At 41.6% G+C, this 23,695-nt stretch overlaps 1 protein-coding gene across 4 annotated transcripts in view; it reads left to right on the top strand.

Moving 5' to 3' along the window:
- SETBP1 (SET binding protein 1) overlaps positions 1–23,695 on the top strand; it is a 378,123-nt gene that overhangs the window by 242,152 nt on the left and 112,276 nt on the right. The window lies entirely within an intron of this gene.

The raw sequence follows: 23,695 nt of genomic DNA, 5'->3' as shown, positions 1-23,695 counted from the left end.
CAAGGTCATGCCACTAATTAAGGGGTGAGTGAAAAATAAAAAGCAGATAAATTAAATAAAGAGCAAATAAAATTAAGACCCTCAACTGGGAAGGGGGAAGTTGTTGGGGACATTACAGTGAGAGTAAGGCAAGGCTGAGGCACCATTCTGAATACAGATATTACATTTTATTTATTTTTGTTTGTGTTTGAGAAGGGGGTCTCACTCTGTCACCGAGGCCAGAATGCAGTGGCACTGTCATAGCTCACTGCAGCCTTGAACTCCTGGCTTCAAGTGATCGCCCCACCTTGGCCTCCAGAAGTGCTGGGATTACAGGCATGAGCCACTGTTCCTGGCCCGAATGTCGATGCTATAGAAGGTGGTTTCTGCTGACCTGCAGCTGCAACATGCCTTTGTCTTTAAAAGCCTTATTCCCAGTGCATAATGTTCAAAGGCTGGGAGAAAAAAGGCCTAATACATCTAAAGCTTCCATAAAGGCCACAGAAGAAAGCTTTTCCCTGCATGATTTTGTCCGATGATTAGTGCCGCATCATCAGGAAGTGCTGCAGAAAGATGTTTCCCTGACTGGGGATGCAGTGACCTCATGGTATGACACAGTGGTCCCTCAGGGGCCCTCCCAGCTTCCTTGTGCCCCATCTCTTCTTGGATGCAGGGAATTTCTGAATGCCATTCCCAGAAGTGCCTATCCCAAAACATGGTTAAGCTAGTGGGTCAAGGAAGGAGATCCTCAGAGCAACTGCCAGTAGAGCAGTGATTAGAAGGGCAGGTGTCTGAGAAGGGGCCTGCTTAAGAAGCAACCGAAATGATCCACGCCAAGCTGGTCTAACCAGAAATGGTCAAGGAACTGATTGAAAAAAAAAAAAAAAAAAAAAAAAAAAAAGAACAGACAGAAATTCTGCAAGAGATAGTCCAGCCATCAAGATAAGCAAAAGCTTCAGGTTCAGGTCAGGCTTTCCTTGGAGGCTGGTTCAAGAACCCAGAGCTATTGGGAGAGGTTCTATAGGTAAGAAAGATTCAGCAAAGTGTATGGGCTTGCAGGGTACCCAGAGGCTTTATGACAGTGCTTTTCACATGTCTCCTGATGGGAGGGCTACTGTCAGGGAAAGTAGGAGGTGTAGCTTGAGCCTGGAGACAGGAGACTGTGGCTCAAGTTCTGGCCCTGATTATCCACGTGAGTTTAAGCAATCCATTAGTCTTTTAAGACTTGATCTCTTCATCCGTAAAATAGGGTCTTCAACGTCCTTCATAACTAAGATTTCATATATTTACAAAAGCACCATGCCTTGTCTATAGTGCCACCGAATGTATATGTTTGTTTAATGAATGATTCTCGGATGAAGAGAGTCAGATGCCTCAGGCTATGGCCTAATGTAGCTCTGCAGCCCACATTCAACCTTCACTGTCACCATTCCATGACAACAGCTGCCCACAGACAGGTGCCAGCACTCATCATTGAAAATATGTGATTCGTCTTGTCCCCATGACTTTATAGCATGTCAGCACCCTCACCCCAAAGCTCCGCTTCAAGAACTATACAATGTCTAGCTTTTTATATTTTGATAGAGGAAAAGACAAAACTCTCTAAGACAAGGGGTATAAAGTGTGACCATTTCACAACTCCTGTATAACTGATGAATAATCTTAAAGTATCTATAGTGTAGGAAGGCAGAGAAGATTGAGACTGAGCCATATGGCCCAGAATAACTGTAGGATCACAGCCAGTGAGTGTGCCCAATCAAAACGTGGTGGTAACCAGAGCCAGGTCTGGGCTGGTCTCCCCTTCAGACTAGTTATTGTCACTGTGGTTAACAGCGACCTCTCCCAGACCTGGCATCACCGGACAGGAGTTTGAAATGGAACTGTTGTCAAAAGGGATGTGGGGATGACTAGGGTTAAATGGTGTGGCATCCTGTACCCTTGTTAGTGCGTAACTGCATTTATGATGGGTGTCGATACTAGTAATTAATTTAAAAGGAGTCTAGTAATAGTTGACATTTGTTGAGCATTTCCAATGTGTTCTGTGATAACATTTATATATATTTATATATATATATATACACACACATATATATTTTATTATTACTATACTTTAAGTTCTAGGGTACATGTGCACAACATGCAGGTTTGTTATGTATGTATACATGTGCCATGTTGGTGTGCTGCACCCATTAACTCGTCATTTACTTTAGGTTTATCTCCTAATGCTATCCCTTCCGCCTCACCTCACCTCATGACAGGCCCCGGTGTATGATGTTCCCCACCCTGTGTCCAAGTGATCTCATTGTTCAGCTCCCACCTATGAGTGAGAACATGCAGTGTTTGGTTTACTGTCCTTGCAATAGTTTGCTCAGAATGATGGTTTCCAGCTTCATCCATCTCCCTACAAAGCACATGAACTCATCCTTTTTTATGGCTGCATAGTATTCCATGATGTGTATGTGCCACATTTTCTTAATCCAGTCTATCATTAATGAATATTTGGGTTGGTTCCAAGTCTTTCTGTTGTGAATAGTGCCGCAATAAACATACTTGTGCATGTGTCTTTATAGCAGCATAATTTATAATCCTTTGGGTATATGCCCAGTAATGGGATGGCTGGGTCAAATGGTATTTCTAGTTCTAGATCCTTGAATCGCCACACTGTCTTCCACAATGATTGGACTAGTTTACAGTCCCACCAACAGTATAAAAGCATTCCTATTTCTCCACATCCTCTCCAGCACCTGTTGTTTCCTGACTTTTTAATGATCGCCATTCCAACTGGTGTGAGATGGTATCTCATTGTGGTTTTGATTTCCATTTCTCTGATTGCCAGTGATGGTGAGCATTTTTTCATGTGTCTGTTGGCTGCATGAATGTCTTTTTTTGAGAAGTGTCTGTTCATAGCCTTTGCCCACTTTTTGATGGGATTGTTTGATTTTTTTCTTGTAAATTTGCTTAAATTCTTTGTAGATTCTGGATATTAGCCCTTTGTCAGATGGGTAGATTGTAAAAATTTTCTCCCATTCTGTAGTTTACCCGTTCACTCTGATGGTAGTTTCTTTTGCTGTGCAGAAGCTCTTTAGTTTAATTAGATCCCATTTGTCAATTTTGGCTTTTGTTGCCATTGCTTTTGGTGTTTTAGTCATGAAATCCTTGCCCATGCCTGTGGCCTGAATGGTATTGCCTAGGATTTTTCTAGGATTTTTGTGGTTTTAGCTTTAACATTTATGTCTTTAATCCATCTTGAATTAATTTTTGCATAAGGTATAAGGAAGGGATCCAGTTTCAGCTTTCTACATATGGCTAGCCAGTTTTCCCAACACGACTTATTAAATAGGGAATCCTTTCCCCATTTCTTTTTTTTGTCAGGTTTATCAAACATCAGATGGTTGTAGATGTGTGGTATTATTTCCAAGGGCTCTACTCTGTTCCATACCAGTACCATGCTGTTTTGGTTACTGTAGCCTTGTAGTACAGTTTGAAGTCAGGTAGCATGATGCCTCCAGCTTTGTTCTTTTGTCTTAGGATTGTCTTGGCAATGCAGGCTCTTTTTTGGTTCCATATGAACATTAAAGTAGTTTTTTTCCAACTCTGTGAAGAAAGTCATTGGTAGCTTGATGGGGATGGCACTGAATCTATAAATAACCTTGGGCAATATGGCCATTTTCACAATGTTGTTTCTTCCTATCCATGAGCATAGAATGTTCTTCCATTTGTTTGTGCCCTCTTTTATTTCGTTGAGCAGTGGTTTGTAGTTCTCCTTGAAGAGGTCCTTCACATCCCTTGTAAGTTGGATTCCTAAGTATTTTATTCTCTTTGAAGCGATTGTGAATGGGAGTTCACTCATGATTTGGCTCTCTGTTTGTCTGTCATTGGTGTATAGGAATGCTTGTGATTTTTGCACACTGATTTTGTATCCTGAGACTTTGCTGAAGTTATTTATCAGCTTAAGGAGATTTTGGGCTAAGATGATGGGGTTTTCTAAATACACAATCATGTCATCTGCAAACAGGGACAATTTGACTTCCTCTTTTCCTAATTGAATATCTTTTATTTCTTTCTCCTGCCTGATTGCCCTGGCCAGAACTTCCAAGACTATGTTGAATAGGGGTAATGAGAGAGGGCATCCCTGTCTTGTGCCAGTTTTCAAAGGGAATGCTTCCATTTTTTACCCATTCAGTCTGATATTGGCTGTGGGTGTGTCATAAATAGCTCTTATTATTTTGAGATACATCCAAACAATACCTAGTTTATTGAGAGTTTTTAGCATGAAGGGCTGTTGAATTTTGTCAAAGGCCTTTTCTGAATCTATTGAGATAATCATGTGGCTTTTGTCTTTGGTTCTGTTTATATGATGGATTACATTTATTGATTTGAGTATGTTGAACCAGCCTTGCATCCCAGGCATGAAGTCAACTTGATCGTGATGGATAAGCTTTTTGATGTGCTGCTAGATTTGATTTGCCAGTATTTTATTGAGGATTTTTGCATCGAGGTTCATCAGGGATATTCCTCTAAAATTCTCTTTTTTTGCTGTGTCTCTGCCAGGCTTTGGAATCAGGATGATGTTGGCCTCATAAAATGAATTAGGGAGGATTCCCTCTTTTTCTGTTGATGAGAATAGTTTCAGAAAGAATGGTACCAGCTCCTCTTTGTACCTCTGGTAGAATTCGGCCGTGAATCTGTCTGGTCCTGGACTTTTTTTTTGGTTGGTAGGCTATTAATTATTGCCTCAATTTCAGAACCTGTTATTGGTCTAGTCAGGGATTTAACTTCTTCCTGGTTTAGTCTTGGGAAGGTGTATGTGTCCAGGAATTTATCCATTTCCTCTAGATTTTGTAGTTTATTTGCGTAGAGGTGTTTACAGTATTCTCTGATGGTAGTTTTTATTTCTGTGGGGTCAGTGGTGATATCCCCTTTATCATTTTTTATTGCGTCTATTTGATTCTTCTCTCTTTTCTTCTTTATTAGTCTTGCTAGCTGTCTATCTATTTTATTGATCTTTTCAAAAAAACAGCTCCTGGATTCATTGATTTTTTGAAGGGTTTTTTGTGTCTCTATCTCCTTCAGTTCTGCTCTGATCTTAGTTATCTCTTGCCTTCTGCTAGCTTTTGAATGTGTTTGCTCTTGCTTCTCTAGTTCTTTTAATTCTGATGTTAGGGTGTCAATTTTAAATCTTTCCTGTTTTCTCTTCTGGGCATTTAGTGCTATAAATTTCCCTCTACACACTGCTTTAAATGTGTCCCAGAGATTCTGGTATGTTGTATCTTCGTTCTCATTGGTTTCAAAGAACATCTTTATTTCTGCCTTCATTTCGTTATGTACCCAGTAGTCATTCAGGAGCAGGTTGTTCAGTTTCCATGTAGTTGAGCGGTTTTGAGGGAGTTTCTTAATCCTGAGTTCTAGTTTGATTGCACTGTGATCTGAGAGACAGTTGGTTATAATTTCTGTTCTTTTACATTTGCTGAGGGTGCTTTACGTCCATCTATGTGGTCAATTTTGGAATAAGTGCGATGTGGTGCTGAGAAGAATGTAAATTCTATTGATTTGGAGTGGAGAGTTCTGTAGATGTCTATTAGGTCTGCTTGGTACAGAGCTGAGTTCAATTCCTGGCTATCCTTGTTAACTTTCTGTCTCATTGATCTGTCTAATGTTGACAGTGGGGTGTTAAAGTCTCCCATTATTATTGTGTGGGAGTCTAAGTCTCTTTGTAGGTTCCTAATGACTTGCTTTATGAATCTGGGTGCTCCTGTATTGGGTGCATATATATTTAGAATAGTTAGCTCTTCCTGATGAATTGATCCCTTTACCATGATGTAATGGTCTTCTTTGTCTCTTTCGATCTTTGTTGGTTTAAAGTCTGTTTTATCAGAGACTAGGATTGCAACCCCTGCTTTTTGTTTGTTTATTTGTTTTCCATTTGCCTGGTAAATCTTCCTCCATCCCTTTATTTTTGATATTATGTGTATATCAAAATATCTTTATTTTGATATTATGTGAATCTTTGCACGTGAGATGGGTCTCCTGATTACAGTACACTGATGAATCTTGACTCTTTATCCAATTTGCCAGTCTGTGTCTTTTAACTGGAGCATTTAGCCCATTTACATTTAAGGTTAATATTGTTATGTGTGAATTTGATCCTGTCATTATGATGTTAGTTGGCTATTTTGCACGTTAGTTGATGCAGTTTCTTCCTAGCATTGATGGTCTTTACAATGTGGCATGTCTTTGCAGTGGCTGATACCAGTTGTTCCTTTCCATGTTTAGTGCTTCCTTCAGGAGCTCTTGTAAGGCAGGCCTGGTGGTGACAAAATCTCTCAGCATTTGCTTGATGGATTTTATTTCTCCTTCATTCATGAAACTTAGTTTGACTGGATATGAAATTCTGGGTTGAAAATTCTTTTCTTTAAGAATGTTGAATATTGCCCCACTCTCTTCTGGCTTGTAGAGTTTCTGCCGAGAGATCCGCTGTTGGTCTGATGGGCTTCCCTTTGCGGGTAACCCAAGCTTTCTCTCTGGCTGCCCTTAACGCTTTTTCCTTCATTTCAATTTGGTGAATCTGACAATTATGTGTCTTTGAGTTGGTCTTCTCAAGGAGTATCTTTGTGGTGTTCTCTGTATTTCCTGAATTTGAATGTTGGCCTGCCTCGCTAGGTTGGGGAAGTTCTCCTGGATAATATCCTGAAGATTGTTTTCCAACTTGGTTCCATTCTCCCTGTCACTTTCAGGTACACCAGTCAGACATAGATTTGGTCTTTTCACATAGTCCCATATTTCTTGGAGGCTTTGTTGGTTTCTTTTTACTCTTTTTTATCTAAACTTCTCTTCTCATTTCATTTCATGCATTTGATATTCAATCACTGATACCCTTTCTTCTACTTCATCAAATCGGCTACTGAGGCTTGTGCATGCATCACGTAGTTCTCATGCCATGGTTTTCAGCTCCATCAGGTCATTTAAGGACTTATCTATACTGTTTATTCTAGTTAGTCATTTGTCTAATCTTTTTTCAAGGTTTTTAGCTTCTTTGCAATGGGTTTCAACATCCTCCTTTAGCTCAGAGAAGTTTGTTATTACCGATTGTTTGAAGCCTTCTTCTCTCAACTTGTCAAAGTTATTCTCCGTCCAGTTTTGTTCCATTGCTGGCAAGGAGCTGCATTCCTTTGGAGGAGAAGAGGCTCTCTGATTTTTAGAATTATCAGCTTTTCTGCTCTGGTTTCTCCCCGTCCTTGTGGTTTTATCTACCTTTGGTCTTTGATGATGGTGATGCACAAGATGGGGTTTTGGTGTGGGTGTCCTTTCTGTTAGTTTTCCTTCTAACAGTCAGGACCCTCAGCTGCAGGTCTGTTGGAGTTTGCTGGAGGTCCACTCTAGACCCTGTTTGCCTGGGTATCACCACCAGAGGCTGCAGAACAGCAAATATTGCACAAGGGCAGATGTTGCTACCTGATCGTTCCTCTGGAAGCTTCGTCTCAGAGGGGCACCCACTGTATGAGGTGTCAGTCGGCCCCTGCTGGGAAGTGTCTCCCAGTTAGGCTACTTGGGGATCAGGGACCCACTTACGGAGGAAGTCTGTGCGTTCTAAGATCTCAGACTCTGTGCTGGAAGAACCACTACTCTTTTCAAAGCTATCATACAGGAACGTTTAAGTCTGCAGAAGTTTCTGCTGCCTTTTGTTCAGCTATACCCTGCCCTGAGAGGTGGAGTCTATAGAGGCAGGCAGGCCTCCTTGAGCTGTGGTGGACTCCACCCAGTTCGAGCTTCCTGGCCGCTTCCTTTACCTACTCAAGCCTCAGCAATGGTGGACGCCCCTCCCTCATCCTTGCTGCCGCCTTGCAGTTCGATCTCAGACTGCTGTGCTACCAGTGAGTGAGGCTTCGTGGGCGTGGGACCCTCCGAGCCAGGCATGGGATATAATCTCCTGGTGTGCCATTGGCTAAGGCCGTTGGAAAAGTGCAGTATTAGGGTGGGAGTGTCCCGATTTTCCAGGTACCATCTGTCATGACTTCCCTTTGCTAGGAAAGGGAATTCCCCGACCCCTTGCACTTCCCAGGTGAGGTGATGCCCCGCCCTGCTCCGTGGGCTGCACCCCCTGTCTGACAAGCCCCAGTGAGATGAACCCCGTACCTCAGTTGGAAATGCAGAAATCACCCATCTTCTGCATGGCTCACATTGGGAGCTGCAGACTAGAGCTGTTCCTATTCAGCCATCTCGGAACCTCCTGTGATAACATTTTTACCAACTTTGTCTTGTTTAATTCTTAACACAACCCTATCAGGTAGGCGCTGTTGTTTTCCCTTTTTTTTTTTTCTTTTCATTTTTTACACTGAGTCTTGCTCTGTTGCCCAAGGTGGAGTGCAGTGCTGCTATTTCAGCTCACTGCAACCTCCGCCTCCCGGGTTCAAGCGATTCTCCTGCCTCAGCCTCCCAAGTAGCTGAGATTACAGGTGCACACCACCAAGCCCAGCTAATTTTTGTATTTTTAATAGAGACAGGGTTTTGCCATGTTGGCCAGGCTGGTCTCGAACTCCTGACCTCAAGTGATCTGCCCTCCTCAGCATGCCGAAGTGCTGGGATTACAGGTGTGAGCTGCCACGCCCAGCCTGTTTCCCTATTTTTGAAGTAGAGAAGATAAGTGACAAGTCTCAGTTCTCACAGGTGGTAAGAGGCAAAGTTGGGATCAGACTTGTTTTTCTGATTCCAGAGTTTCAATGCAGTCCCAAGATTTCCCACTGTGTAGGAAGCTCTAAGGTAATCCTGACTGGGCACCAGGCACTGGTCAAAGTGCTTTACATAGATTATTTGATTCACTTGTTGACCTCACCTTAAGGGTAACTATATTATCTTTCCCATTTTACAGACAGGGAAAGTGGGACACAGAGAGGTAAAGCAACTTGCCCAAGGTCACACAACTAGTCATATTTGGACTCAGCTCAGATTTGACCCCATTTGTGCTGACTCAAGAGTCTGTGCTCCTAATTGCTATACACTCCTGCCCCATCCTCTCAGAATAAAGATAGAAGACAGTCCAGAAGTGACAGATGCCACTCTATCTTCAACAGGAAGCCTAGAGAAAGTTCTGGAGCACAGGAGATTTCAAAGGCAGTGGCCCTGGGTTGACATGGGGACCCACATGACCACTGCACCTGAGGCATTGTGATGGGAACCCATTAGGACATGAACGTGTTCTTGCAGCACTATAGAGAGGAGCAGGAATGAATCCAAGGCTCAGACTTCACCCACAAGGCCAGCCTCTCATCCTGGCTCTGCCCACCGGCCTCTGCGAGGTCACTTGTTTCGGAGGGGACTCACGCTAAATGAGTGAGTCACCAAATGCTCGCAGTTTGCAGTGTTCATGGGAAGCTTAAAAGCTGGAATTTTAGATGAATTCAGCATTTTCTTGACATTTTAGACTTGATTTATAATCAACGGTTATTTTAGCCCTAATGGCAAAAAACACCGGTTTGGCAGTAAAAAGCATTTATATAAAAGGAAAAAAAGGAAACATGAGGTAAAGAGGAGAAGGATGCTTATTTTCCTCTGTTCTTTCTTATCTATTTTTTTCTTTTTCCTCTAATACCCACAGGCTAGGTATAATCTTGGTGCATAATCTTAGAACCCTCTCCTGCTTCTGCCTTCATGACTGTCTCTCACTGGTCTCCCTGCACCCACTCTACCCTGAGACAAAGCTGAACAATTCCAAACCTTCTCCCATGTAGAAACCCTTGCATTACAGTGTTGACCCAACTTGACTGAAGAGGCTCTCTAGAAGTACCTGTTAAAAACACCAGAGTCCTGGGCCCCAACCCAGAAGCATGATTCCACATGTGCAGAAGGGGGGCCTTGTGAGCTGTGTATTTAGCAGAGGCCACTGGTGATTCTTAACCATAAACAAACCTGGGAAATGACTTTTGGCCACATTAATGACCCTCTCTCCTCATTCATTTAACTTTCTCCAGGAGGCAGGCTTCTCAAATCCCTTGCCATGCATGCCCTGCTACAGGTTTTTACAGATAGGCCATTCATATGTGACTGTTCCACCACACTAATTTTGCCCCTTCATTGTAAGCTACCAATTCTCAAAGAGGAGAGAAGAATGTGTTATGTTTCTTTCTTTTTTGAGAGGAGTAGGATGGAGAACAAAGCCTCAGTGAAGAATAGCTAAAACATTTTTAAAACTGAAATGTTGCTCCGTGTAATTCTTCTCCATCAGGATGAGTCTGCAGTTGTCACTCAATGCCTTCCTACTGCAGAATGTATCTGAATCAGGACTGCATCCTAATTTCTGCTTCATCCCTCAGAAGCCCAGCGCAGGGCTCCCAGGACCCCACTGGAGGCGTTCAGATGCCTGAGCAGGGAGGGCAGAGGCTGCTGCTGGAAAAGACAGAGCCATGGTGTTGTAGTGGGATCCCGGGGCAGCCGATCCTCGATACCTGAACAGTGCAATCTGGAGGCATCCAGGTCCCTTCTGGAAGGATGCAGCGGTGCCATTGCATTCCAATTAGCCCCTCCAAGCCTGCCCCATGGCTGTCTCTGAAGTGGTCGCCTTGCAGCTCCACACTAATTTACCTCTTTCTGTAAGTTTTCTGAAGTTGGCTTCCAGCTCTACTGCTGAGAGGCTTTTTTTTTTTTGTAAGTCACATAATTGAAAGTCCAGTTTTTATCATTTTTTCCCCTACCAGTACACATTTCTCGACCACGGGGAAGCCCCTGGAAGCCTGCTAAAAACAGCCATAGGAGAGGGTGCTGGGAAGTCTCTTCTAGGGGCACATTTGCTCTCAGTTGCAGTGACCTGGTCCTCGGATGCCAGCCAACACAGAAAGGGATGTCTGTCTTCTCTGCTTGCCAGAGCTGTCCAAGGACAGGCAGATAGACTCCAGCTCTAAACAGGAAGCTGATATCTAAGAGGTAGAACAAGGTAATCTGTGCACAAGTCAGCTCTCTGTGACTGCGTATTGTCAGGTAGCCCCGAAGAAAGCTGTGCAGGAAGATCTCGAGCTCTGAGCATTAGGCTAGGTTGAAAGCAGAAAGTGGTGGGAGACAGCAGCCAAGAGGGTGACCAGAATGAATGACTGTAAGAAATGACCATCTGAGTTTAGAGTCACTCCCTGGTTAATGTCTCCACCCTAGACCCTATTTCTGCTGGATGTTGTTTTCAGAAAAGCAGTTCACTGAAAAGTATGGGAATAAAATAGCTATATTTTTATAACGCCTATTATGGGCCAAGCACTGTGTTAAATACTTGACACTCCAACTTCTAATGCTTTCAACTCCCCCTTTAAGGTAGGCACTACTGCTAGTTTCTAGACAAGGAAGCTCAGGTATAAGAGGTCAGGTGACGTGTCCAGTGAATGGTATGTAGAGCTGAGATTCCATCCCAGGCACAGAACCCGAGTCTCCCCACCACACTGCAGCCTTTCAGCTACTCCTTAGAGCCCAGGAACAGTGAGTCTGGTCAGGGTCTTAGGAGAAGCCCGGCACATCTCAGATGCTAGTCCTTGGGCTGCACCTGGGAGCTTGTTAGAAATGCACGCTTGCAACCGCGTCTCAGACTTCCAAAATCAATCTGCGTTTCAGCAGAATCCCCAGGTGACTCTTGTGCGCTTTGAATGTGAGCAGTGCTGGGTTCCAATTCACACTCCACGGTTTGGTGTGACTCTTTCCTCTACACTCCAATCTTCCTCTCTTTCTTCTCCATCCCATAGTTGAACTGTGGAGAGGGAAGAGAACAATGAACAGACTTTAAAATATAAAATGATCTCTCATGTTCTTATCATTTCAACACATTCCTCTCACCTCCAGATATTCTGGTTCGTCCTCAGCAAAGTCCTGATCTGTACTAACAGGGAAAGGGACTCCACTAATTGGAAGCAGGGAGCTGGGGAGCAGGGCAGGGAGGTGAGGGGGCAGACACCATGGTCAGGACTACTCTGGAGCAAGCCAGGTCCTGGGTCCCTGTGTTCCTCTGTGCCACCACTCCCTGCTGTCTGGCCCCACACCCCTGTTGGCTTCCCTCCTCTGGGGAGGATAACAAAGGCTGACTCCCCCACCAGGAGCGTCCCGAGACGTCCCTGAACGTGACAATCCCTCCAGCCACTGCCGATGTTATTAATTTTTAAAACAAACTTCCTGATTGAGGTTCTGGCTGCCTCTAAATTGTCTCTACAAGGAGACTGTGTACTAATTAACCCATAGAAACAATCAATGATGTACCTTTTTCAAGTTTCAGGGTGATTAGAATATGAAAATGAAGAGCACAATGGTGCAGATGTTTTAAAATCACAGCAGACAGCAATTAGTGACACGGAAACCAGCTGCTTATCTCTCCAGATAAAGCCTCTTAATAGGGAATTACACTGGAGGAGCCATTACCCAGATGGATCTCACATGATTTACAGAGGAGGCGGGGCAGTGTTAACTTTGATTTGTGAGCCAGGTTCTTGTCAAGCTTCCCTCCTTACCTCGGAGGAAGGTGAATTTGTGGCTGGGGTGGAGACATCGGCTTCAGCTTTCTACCTCATGGCCCAGGTTAGGGACACCACCAGGACGAGGAGAGGAGAGAACAACGCTGTTTACAGAAGCCACCAGCACCTGTCTTCTTGATTCAGGCTCTATTGTTTTGAGATCAACTCAGTCAGCTGTCTCTGTGCAGAGGGGAGAGTGAGGACCTGGGAAGGGGGAACAGTGAGTGGCTTGCAGGCCGCCCTACGTTTCACTGGAAAGAAAAGGCCCCTGCTTCCTGCTGCTTGGCTTTAGGGTGTGTGCGTGTGTGTGTGTGTGTGTGTGTCTGTGTCTGTGATATAGGGAATTCATAGTCATCATTTTTGAATGGGTTTCTCGTTGTTGATTTTTTTTAATATGATTGAGGTTAAATGTACATATACTGAAATGTACAGATCTTAAGTATGCAGTTCAAAGACTATCAACAAATGTACACAGCTGTGTAACTCACACTCCTATCAAGACACAAATTACATCCATAACTCCCTGGAAACTCCCTCATTCCCATGCCAACCCTTCCCAGCCCCCATCCCACCACTCTCTACCCTGGAAGCAACCACTGTTCTGACACCTATCATGATAGATTTGTTTTGCCTGATCTACAACTTTATATAAAAAGAATGGTACACTACGGATCTTGAGGTCTGGTTTCTTCGGCTCAGCATGATTATGTGTATGTGTGTGGCTTATCCCTGTGGTGGGGTGTGTCCATGCTTTGTTCCTCATATAGATAAGTTTGTCTGTTCTCCCTTTGATCAGCACCTGAACCGCTTCTAGGTGCTAACGACTCTGAATACGCTGCTGTGAAGTCTTTATAAAAGTCTAATTGTGGATGTATGTTTTCTTCTCTTGGGTAAATATATAAAAGTGGAATTGCTGGGTCTCGGGATTAACTTTAAAAGACATGTGGAGAGATCTTCCAAAGTGATGTTTACTGTTTTATAGTCCCTCCAACAATGTATGAGAGTGTCAGTTGCTCCAGATCCTTGTCAACGTTTGTTATTTTCAGTCTTTTTCATTTTAGCCATCCCAGTGAATGTGCAGTGGTATCTCATATGGTTTTAATTGACATTTCTTTCATGGCAAATAATGTTTGAAAACATTGATATGTGTTCACTGGCCATTTCTACTTGTAGCACAGCATGTTTTGACAAAGGTATTTTGCATTTGTTGGGTGAGGGTAAGTTGGTTGATAGTATAGATGTAACCTCTGGTGGATTTTTCTGATTTTTTAGGAAATTTGTTCAGCAATTACTGAGAGAGGAGTGTTAAAATATCTTTAATTGTGGAATCATCTATTTCTTCAATTCTCTTATTTTTTGTTTTATATATTTGAAGTTCTGTGGCGAGGTACAAACAAATTTAGGATGATTATCTCTTCTTCATAAATTGACTCAAAAATATCATTTAGAAATGTCCATAATTATCTCTGGGAATGCTTTTTATTCTGAAGCCTATTTTTCCTTATATTAATATAATCACTCCAGCACTTTTATGTTTAGTGTTTGTGTAGTATGTCTTGTTCCCTCCTTTTACTTTTAAGCTGTCCTTATATTTAAGGTGTATCTCCTATAAGCAGCATATAGTTCAGTTTTTCTTTTTTATTCACTCTGATAAGCTGCTTTTTATTTTCTTGCAGTGTATAATTTTTGGTATCTCTAGAGTTAATGTAATTACTGATATTGTTGAGTTTAAGTTTACTATGTTGCTTGTATTTTCTGTTTTTCCCGTTTTCATTCTTTCTTTTTTTTCTGCTCTCTTTTAGAGTCATCAAGCATTTTTTTAGTAATCCATATGTTTCCTTTTATTAGCATTTTAGATATGCAACTTTTTAAAATACTGGTTGCTCATTATGGAAAACAGTATGGCGATTCCTCAAGGATCTAGAACTAGATGTACCATATGACCCAGCCATCCCATTACTGGGGATATACCCAAAGGATTATAAATCATGCTGCTATAAAGACACATGCACACGTATGTTTATTGCGGCACTATTCACAATAGCAAAGACTTGGAATCAACCCAAATGTCCATCAGTGACAGACTGGATTAAGAAAATGTGGCACATATACACCATGGAATACTATGCAGCCATAAAAAAGGATGAGTTTGTGTCCTTTGTAGGGACATGGATGCAGCTGGAAACCATCATTCTTAGCAAACTATCACAAGAACAGAAAACCAAACACCGCATGTTCTCACTCATAGGTGGGAACTGAACAATGAGATCACTTAGACTCGGGAAGGGGAACATCACACACCGGGGCCTATCATGGGGAGGGGGGCGGGATTGCATTGGGAGTTATACCTGATGTAAACGACGAGTTGATGGGTGCTGACGAGTTGATGGGTGCAGCACAGCAACATGGCACAAGTATACATATGTAACAAACCTGCACATTATGCACATGTACCCTAGAACTTAAAGTATAATAATAATAAAAAATAAATAAATAAAAATACTGGTTGCTTTTGAGATTACAATGCGCACCCTTAAAACATTACAGTTTACTTTGAACTAATATTACATCCCTTCACATATAAGAACATTACAAATGTATACTTCTATATCTATGCTCTTATTCTTTGTTTTATTGTTGTTGTAGAGTTTATTTCTACAAATGTCATAAATTCTAAAATGCATTATTATTATTTCTGCTTTAAGAAGTCACTTGCCTTGTAACAATCTTAACAAGAATAGAATATTTTGTATACACCAATATATTTACCATTTTCAGCACTTTTCATTCATTCATGTAGAACTCAGTTTCCATCTGGTATCATTTCCTTTTGGCCTAAAGAACTTTCTTTTACATATCTTGTAATTCAGGTCTGCCAGAAATGAATTCCCTCAGTTTTTATTTATCTGAAGATATCTTTATTTTGTTATCATTTTTTAAAGAATATTTTCACTGGATATAGAAATCTGACTGTTTTGTTTTCATTTCAGTACTTTGAAGATGTTGGCTCATTGTCTTCTGGTTTATATTCTAATTAATGAGAAGTCAGACTTTGTTTTTGTTTTTGTTTTTGAGATAGAGTCTTATTTTGTTGCCAGGCTGGAGTGCAGTGGCGCTATCTCACATCACTGCAACCTCCACTTCCTGTTTTCAAGCAGTTCTCCTGCCTCACCCTCCAAAGTAGCTGGGATTACAGGCATGTGCCACAACACCCTGCTAATTTTTTTTTTTTTTTTTTTTTTTTTTTTTTGTATTTTTAGTAGAGACGGGGTTTTGGCATGTTGGGCCAGGCTGGTCTTGAACTACTGACCACCTCAAGCGATCCATCCCTCGACTTCTCAAAGTGCTGGGATTACAGGTGTGATCAGACATTATTTTTGCACCCCTATAAATAATCTCTTCCTTCTCTGATGGCTTTTGAATTTTTTCTCTTTATTTTTGGTTTTTATCAATTTGTCTACAGTGTGCTTAGATCTGGTTTTCGTGGGTGTTTTTATTCTGCTTGGGATTCGCTGAGCTTCTTAGCTATGAGAATATGTATACACTAATCTTCCTTTCCCTTCCTTCTGGTATTCTCATTATCAGTATGTTAGACCTCTTGATATTGCTCCATAGATCAGTGAGGTATTGGTTTTCCATTTTTATAGTTAATTCTTATTATTATTATTTTCCCTTACGTATTTCAGTTTGGATAGTTTCTACTGCTTTCTCTTCATGTTTACCGAACTTCTCCTTTGCAATGTCCTAGAAGCTGTTGAGTCCCTCCAGTGAGTTTTGTTTATTTGTTTTAGATATTGTATTTTTCAGATTTAGAATTTTCATTTAATTATTTTAGTGTAGTCATTGCTATCCTGAGACTTCCCATATGTTCATCAATTATGTGTATATTTTCTTTTAAATGCTTGCACATTTTCATAGTAGCTATTTTGAGAGCCTTGGATTGGGTTTTACTGTCCTGACTGTGGGTCCCATTTGCCTGCTTCTTTGCCTGTCTAGTAAGCTTTCTATTGTGTTCTGGATATTGTGGATGCTATATAAACTGATTTTGTTGTTTTTCTTTAAAGAGTCTTGACTTTCGTTCTGATCAGCAGTTAATTTATTGGCAGATCAGCTTTATGCCAAGAGTTCTTTTCAGAATTTGTTAGTGAGGAGCTCGAGTAGCTTTTATTCTAGAGAGGGATTAATTCTGCTCTTAAGGAGTACCATTTCTGAGATGTCAGCTGAATGCCTGGGATATTCATTGACGCCTCCCCCCTCTGTCTGGGGAGAAATCCAACCTTGCCCAATACTACATGACCTAAGGACTCATAGCTGATAGCCCCCGGTAGCTAATCTCTGCTAGGCTTTGTGAAGTCTTCCCTTCAAGTGAAGACTAGAATTTTTCCAGAGACTTAAGATAATCCCTATGAAGGTTTCTAGAGTTCCTTTCTGCATAGCTCCCTGTTCTCAGGTATCCTAACCTGCAAATTCCATTTCCCTCGGGAGCCCCAAACTCTGGTCTTGGATTTTTCTTCCCAGTGAAGTCATAGCTATCTCAGCTTTTCTTCCCTATCTCAGCTTTTCTTCTTGCCCAGATTTAGAAAGTACTCCCAGGCAGAAAACTGGAACATCGTGAGTTTCTCTTCTCTAGAATCTCAGCCTGTGTTGTCTATTGTCTAGTGCCTGAAAACAATTATTTCATATATTTTGTTTAGTTAGTTTTATATTTATCTCCAAGGAAAGGTTATGTCTACTTCCTATTACTCTATCACAGCTGAAACCAAGTCAGTGATTATTTTGAGTTATGCAGAATTATTGACTAGTAAAAGAGGCATATGATAGGGCCCTCTGTTGTATATGAGCTGTTACCAACTTAAGTAAAAGAAGTGCTGTAGTATGATCCACAGCCCTTAAATAGCAAATAAGAATGAATTTTATGGGAATAACATCCAGGTGAATTCCCAGGGTGATAGGATATGAGAATGGGTTCAGTTTACGTATTTAATTGAAAACTTCATATTCATTTAGGAGCTGCATAGCTTCTCTGTGTCCATTGGAATCAAAGAATCATAAGACCGTGGTACTAAAAAGATACTTGGTGACATTCTTCTACAGCTACCAGTAGCAAATGCAGGAATGAACTGGGCTAAGGAGAGATAAGCTTTGGGACAATTTCAGTGGAAGTTGGAATGTGCATTCCTACTGTTCATGAGCCTAAATAGTAATTTTCCAGTTTTGTTTTAAATTAAGTGACAGAACTGCTTCACTCTCTCTATCTCTCTCTCTTAAATGAAATCCCTTGGTAGGCTGGTCTGTTCCATTGGGGGTTTGGGGGTTAAAAGGAAGGTCTGAAACGTTTTTCTTACCCCATCCACTGGCTGCAGTTCAGAAATGTCTTTGCAAAATCCTAGGACTTTGTGAAACACATTTGAAAACCACTGAGCTGGAACATCTCTTGATAATATCAGAGCTGCTCTAGTCCTTAACCCAGACCCTGTCTTTGATATAATCCAGTGGTTCTCAACTCTGTCTGCTCATTGGGATCACCTGAGAGCTTTGAAAAAGTACTGCTGTTCAGGTTCCACTTCCAGACTGTTGATTTAATCACGCTGGGTCAGGTCTCAGGTATGTTGATCTTTACAAAACTTCCTAGGTGATTCTAACATACAGCCAGAGTTGAGAACCTTTAATCCAGTCACACCGTTTGTGGTTGCATTCTTTGTCTCCCACACTCAGTTCCTGCTGAGGCCTGAGCACTTGCTTCTAGCTTCAGAGATGGCCTGCCAGGATTCCCCAGAGGTTTGAAATCCCACAGTGGGAGGTCATCAACACCCACATTCCTGGTCCTTTCTTTCTTTTTCTTTTTCCTCCTCTTCTTCTTCTTTTTTTTTTTTCCTTTCTTAGACAGTTTCTCTCTGTTGCCCAGGCTGCAATACAGTGGTACGATCTCAGCTCATGGCAACCTCCACTTCCTGGGTTCAAGTGATTCTCCTGCCTGGGAGTAGTAGCTGGGATTACAGGTGCACACCATGATACCCATCTAATTTTTGTATTTTTCGTAGAGACAGGGTTTTGCTGTGTTGGCCAGGCTGGTCTTGAACTCCTGACCTCAAGTGATCCACTGGCCTCAGCCTCCCAAAGTGCTGGGATTACAGGCATGAGCCACCGCACCCGGCCTCTCTGGTCCTTTCTTATCCACTCAAATCATTGGTTCTTCAGTCCACCTCAGCTTCACTTGGAATACCTACACAGGGAACCATGTTAGAGTTTCATAGTATGTAAATTGCATAGAGTTTAGAGATTAAAACAGTAATGCTCCGTGTTGCTAACTTACATATCCTAACAGGCCTATGGTGGTTGGTTCCGCATATTTATTACCAAAAATTGCTGTGAATGTTATAGCAAACACAGAAGGACCCTACCCCAGAGAAGAAATGTGGTGTTAAAACGTTAGATTAGTGGTTTTAAAACTTTGTTGCCCATCAGAATTCTCCTGAGGAGCATGTGAAAATGCATATACCTCCTTCTCTCCCTGAGAGACTGTGAGTTTGTAGGTCTACAGTGGGCCCCGGTATCTGTATTTATAACCAGCACCTTAAGCGATTCCGATACAGTAATCTAGGACCACATCTTGAGAAGTGCCAAGTTCCAAATTAAGAGATGAGGCCTCCCTCATTGCTTCATACCCAGGCATATTTTCCTGCTCATGTAACCCAAAATATCTTACAAACAGTAAATTTAAATTATTGGTGTCAGCAGAAAGTAGCACAGACATAGCTAACCCAAAAGAGTAGTTTATCTCTCACAAAGTCAAGCTTGATTCTTTTTTTCTTTTTTAAATGAGTTATGTGATTTTTATTAGATTCAAATCATCATCTTCTCATCTCTTTGCAATAAATTTTGCATTAGGTAAGCCTGAGATAAGGCTAGGTCACTCATTTGCTTCCCATTTTTTGGATTTTTAAGATTTTACTCAATGGTCTAATTTTATTTTGAAAAATAAACTAAAAAATACTTTTTAAAAAGAAACCTAACTTGCACACACTTTAAATGTATATTATTTAGTCAACTTATAGGGGAGAGAATAACAATCTACTTTACAAAACAATTCTTTACATTACAGAAGAACTTGCTTCCATGAAGAAATACTGAAAGCATAAATCTGCCTAGTGTTTTCAGAGTTTCACTGAAGCATTCGACCTAGGCTCAATGTGCATGGAAAACATTTTTCTTATAAAAGTGAGCCACACCTTCAAAACTGCCATGAATTTCACAATCAATCAACTCTTGGGAATGGGGAGAGGGGTGGGAGGCAGCCAGGCAGCCATGAAGCGTACTAAGCTTAGTTTGGTATTGAAAGTTTTCCACCAGAATTGTATGCCCAATATGGAATATCATTGACTGTTCCTTCACATGTTAACTGTTAATAGTTCTGCTGAGGGCTGAGGATGGTATAAAGGCTGTAAAAGACTCAGACCTCATCAAAAAGAAAAAATCAAACCCCAAAACTCTCAATCTAAAGAGAAAAAGGAGACGTGGTGCATAGGTCAATAAAGACCTGAGTCCAAGAGCCCAATAAGGTATCATCTCCCCAGACCACTAGGACGGGAGGCAGAGGCTGTGGTGTGTGCTTCCCCCATCTTGCAGCTTGCCTTGTCCATCTCTGTCTGGATGGAGTAAGTGCTCAGTTCTCAGCAAAGGACATATTGGAACTGACAGCCTCACTATTGTGTATATAATATGTCATGGCTGACAGATAAAGCGCATTGCAATGGGATATAGCCATCAGCCAAGGCTGGAGGAGGCCTTGTTCTCTGGACCTCTTAGAAAGCACTCCTTCTGGGTCCTCCCTGCCCCTTCTCTGCAGCCCAGCTGAGTGAAGATCTTAAAGCACCGTTCCCTCCATTACTCCTGATCCTTTGTTGTGCTTCCCTTTTGTGCACCCTGCACTTTGATTGCTGAGCACTCCCAGCAGGGCAGACTGCAGCTGAAATGGTAGGAACAATGGGATCAGGCAGTGGTCCAGGGAAGCACTAGGGACCAGGCATGCTTAACTGTATTACTCTCAGCTGGTCTGCCCTGGGTGTAAGTGAGCAAGCTCCACCTTTCAACTGCCAGGGTGAAATCCACCCTTCTGACAGTCTCATGGCCTTCTCCAAAGGCAGAGTTAATTGAAAAGTGAAACAATTAGGAGATGGGGAGAACTAACAGTAAAAATTACATTGAAGGGGAGTTACCTTATAAGCTCCTTTCATCTTTAAGTATTTGGGAAGGATTTCTTGCTTAGCACGTAAGGCATTTCAGTGTTCCAGTTTCATTAGGAGCCATCATCAAATGACAGATTAGTAGTGTATTGTCTTTTGTGTGCAGCTGTATATTTTGCCATGGTAATAGGCACCTCATCCATTTATTTATTTAACAAGCATTTATCAAGAGCTTTCTGGGTGCTTGGCTTTGTAGTAGGCCTTGGGGATAAGACGATAAGTCTCTGACCTCAAAGTACTTATAGTCTAGGAAAAGGAGACAGAAAAGTACACAAATAAATGCCACCTATCAGTATAAAGACTGTGATAGATGTCTTTATGGGAGGCAGTGGCACATACAGGAGGTATACAGAGAATAAGAAATTAGGCTGAAGGCAGTGACTGTGTTTGCAGACAACATGTTGCAATATACAGATTATTGATCTCACTATTGACAAAATGAAATGCCTGTAGTAAAATGTATGCTTATTCATTCAGTAGATGTTTATTGAGTGCCTACTGTGTGCCAGGTGCTCTGCGTAGTACCTCTGTGATGATGTGTACAAGCAAGAAGGGGAGACAGACATTTAATTCAGTTAGCACACAAATCAAATGTAAAACTAAAACTATGGTAAGTGCAACAAAGATAAGTTACATGGTTTCATGAAAACTTACAATAGGGGTATATCTATAAGGTAGGGGTGTCTCCCCAGGATTAAGCTGAAGCCAGAACATGAAAGAAACATTAATTAGAGACTCTGCTAGGTACCAAGAATATGATAATGGAACAACAGAGAAAAAATGGTACGAGTTGGGGCCCAAGATCCTGGCCTAGTGTCACCATGGAGCCTCTCTGTGGACTTTGGTGCCTAAAACTAGAAAACTGATGGGGGTAGAGGTGGGTAGAAGGCCACTACAAGTCCTCTTTTACCCAGGTCCAAAACAGTCACACTGTTTGTCCCACTTTTTTTCTTTTTTGAATGGAGTTTCACTCCTGTTGCCCAGGCTTGAGTGCAGTGGCACAATCTCAGCTCACCACAACTTCTACTTCCCAGGTTCAAGTGATTCTCCTGCCTCAGCCTCCCAAGTAGCTGGGATTACATGCATGTACCACCACACCTGGCTAATTTTGTATTTTTAGTAGGGATGGGGTTTCTCCATGTTGGTCAGGCTGGTCTCAAACTCCCAACCTCAGGTGATCCACCTGCCTCGGCCTCCCAAAGTACTGGGACTACAGGCGTGAGCCACCACGCCTGGCCATCTCACTGTTATTTTTAATAATCGCCCCCACTAACCCTCAAGATGCCCCAGTATGAGGACCTAAGGAGCAGAAAACTTAACCTCCAAGAGCTCCTCTAGACCTGTGATCCTGTGAATGAACACAGAGTGCCAGCTAATTTCCAAAGCAGAAGTAGAAACTAGCAATGCCCTGATTCATAAAAGATAAGTAAGCAGCACTTAATATTTTATGCCACAAATAAGATTTCTATGTTTTTGCTGAAAATGGAATAGCAGCCTATGTTCATAGCAGTAATGCCAGTGAACACCCTCAAGTGGTAGGATTAATTCTCTGTATGTTGATGATGGTGGCGTTTCAGTAGAAGTTTAAGTTGCAAGATGAATTAAAAAATTAAATTGTTTTCTCCTGGGTATTTACAGGCTTCACTTGAGGAAACTATCTCATGATGCTTACAAAATATTGTAAGTATAAACAGGATTTCACAAAATCAGGGAGGCAGGAAATAACCCTGGGGATTCCAGAAATTAGTATGAAGGAAATCCTAGTTTCATGACTACATTGAACTGTCCCTGTAATGCTTTATGCCATCTGTGTTTTGACTCTTAACAGGGGCTGTAAGACATGTTTTCCTATAAAGCATAAGTTCCATAGCTTCAATGAAAAATAGAGATAAAATGAGATATAAAAAGATAGAGGATGGATGGATAGATAGATAGATAGATAGATAGATAGATAGATAGATAATTACCAGCTAAAATTTTCTAAATTCATGAAGCCAGTCATCATACACTTCCTGGAGGGGTTCTTCAATTTACTAATATTTTCTCTTTTTTAACAGTTCTTAGGCTAATGCATCCTGTAAGTTTACTACTCTATGTATAAATTGGGCTTATCATAAACCTTAAGGAATGCTTCTTTGAACTAGTGTCATGGCTTAAAATTCATCTGGAACAGTGAAAGCATATTTTTATTAAAAATAGCTTTAATATCTCCAAACAATGTGTTCATTGTCCATTCCATTATGATTTTGTAGACACTGATTATGTTGTGCCTCCAGCAACAGGTTCAGCTTTTTATTTTAGCTGGAGAGAGTCAGTCCTGAGAAACATGCTGGAGACATTCCTTTAGAATCAATGTAGGGGAAACACAGTTGACAAAGTTCAGAGGAGTGATCTTGAATGACAACTGTTTTTTTTTCCTGACACATTTGTCTAGCAGACTCAAGGTTCCTTTTGAGACTGTCCAAAAGTTTCCTCAAGAAAGCAATAAGTGCATAATATAAAGTTTAAGGATTTCTTTGCATGCTAAGCCCCAAACACAGCAACACTCCTAGAGTCCACAAGGATTTGAAGACTTAGGACAATTCTTGTGTGTTTCTTTTCTTCTTCCATTTCTTCTCCATGCCCCCTTAATTCCTCAACCTGGGCTGTTTTTACTGGTTACAGTGGTTCTTTATGAGCTACTTGTACAGAGATGTTGAGCTTTAAGACAAAGTACAAACTGAAATGAGCTGGAACAGGAGGAAGTGAGGAAAGACATTCATTTGAAGAGAAGCAGGGACAGAAATAAGAGGCTGCTCGAGTTAGGTGGGAGCCAGGAATTTCAGATTCTCTCCTGGGATTTGCCATCTTTGGCAGGACTCCCCATTGTTCAGGTCTCAGCTTCTTCATTTGTAAAATAGCATGTAAAAATGTAAAAAGTCACTGGGCTAAGTGACCTTTATGTCCCCTTCCTCCTGTCTCTAAAGATTGCATTAAACCAAGGTAGGTCAAGATTCCTGTTAT

This window comes from Chlorocebus sabaeus, chromosome 18, assembly GCF_047675955.1.
Source record: "Chlorocebus sabaeus isolate Y175 chromosome 18, mChlSab1.0.hap1, whole genome shotgun sequence".
NCBI lineage: Eukaryota > Metazoa > Chordata > Mammalia > Primates > Cercopithecidae > Chlorocebus > Chlorocebus sabaeus.
Note: the sequence above shows the minus strand (reverse complement) of the source record. Positions and strands in the feature narration are given on the sequence as shown.